Genomic DNA, 1,185 nt, shown 5'->3' on the forward strand with positions numbered 1-1,185 from the left:
AACACAAGCGGCCAGTCCAATCCCATCTTGTTTCAGTTTGGAGCGTCCCAAATCTTCTCTCTCTCTTCCTCCAGCTGTTTTGGCCAGCTCAAGTGTGCTTGGCACACTCCCACTTCAGATTTGGCCAAGCACTGGCTATCACAAACAGAAACTGAACTACTTGAGGAACGATCGCTACGTTGCTATGGAGACAGTCGTGACCACCTTGGAGAAAAACTGACCTGTGAGACGTTCCTATTGGTGGAGCGGCTCGCGTAGCTCCGCCCCCGAGTGGGAGGGGCGTAATTCTATACTAGAATTTGGGTGGAAAATTGATGGAAGAATTCTTAAATGCAGAGGAGAGGAAGTTCACATATTCCAGCTGCCGAGGAACTCCCTTTGTCAATTCGTGCGCGTCTTTGTGTTTATTCATCTATTTAACATCACGTTGTGAGAGCTTTCGGCGTCTGGTTTGGTCTGTTTACTCAGAGGAGTCACTTAGATTTCATACGGGGTTATTTTCCTTGAATCCCTGATCTGAGGCCAGTTCTGAAGCAAAGCCAGCTGTAGTAGACAGCACTGGGCTGGGTCTTGAACTTCATGCACAGTTGGGTCCAAGAACGCATAAACTGCAGGACACTAAATGAATAGGGCTTCTTCTTTGTGCATTCCTCTGACACAGACACAGACACAGACCCAGCCCTGCCTGCAGCGAGGAGGAGGCCGGTAATATGAGCAGATACGCTCGCAATCACTGCTGCTGCTCGAAGCAAAAGTCATTATGTGTGTTTTGAAACGTCCTGTCACAGTCACACTCTCCTTGTGAATAGGCTACATTTAGATCAAACAGCTGCAGAGAGGAGGAGGGATGCCGAAGAGAGATCTATCTATCTGTCATCTATTTATTTAATGACATTTTGAAATTTAAATGTAAACAATTATTTTAAATGTAAAAAATGTATAATAATGTAATATCGTGTGTATATAAAATAAAGAAGAAATAGTTTTATGTGCATGACTCACATTTAAATTGTTTAAAATGTTTTAAAATAAATATTATATAATTATAGATTATAAATATATTAAATATTACATGAATTTAAAATCATATATAATATATTATATAATATATTACCAAGTACTATATTATAAACAGTATTTTATATATATATGTGTGTGTGTGTGTGTGTGTGTGTATGTATATAT

The 1,185-nt window shown here is 39.8% G+C and overlaps 1 protein-coding gene across 1 annotated transcript in view; it reads right to left on the reverse strand.

The window, feature by feature from the left end:
* The window catches only part of kiaa1614 (KIAA1614 ortholog), a 27,502-nt gene that overhangs the window by 24,989 nt on the left and 1,328 nt on the right, over positions 1 to 1,185 (reverse strand). The gene's annotated exons all lie outside the window — the stretch shown is intronic.

This window comes from Sinocyclocheilus grahami, unplaced genomic scaffold (assembly GCF_001515645.1).
Source record: "Sinocyclocheilus grahami isolate Dianchi unplaced genomic scaffold, SAMN03320097.WGS_v1.1 scaffold157.1, whole genome shotgun sequence".
In the NCBI taxonomy this organism is placed as follows: domain Eukaryota; kingdom Metazoa; phylum Chordata; class Actinopteri; order Cypriniformes; family Cyprinidae; genus Sinocyclocheilus; species Sinocyclocheilus grahami.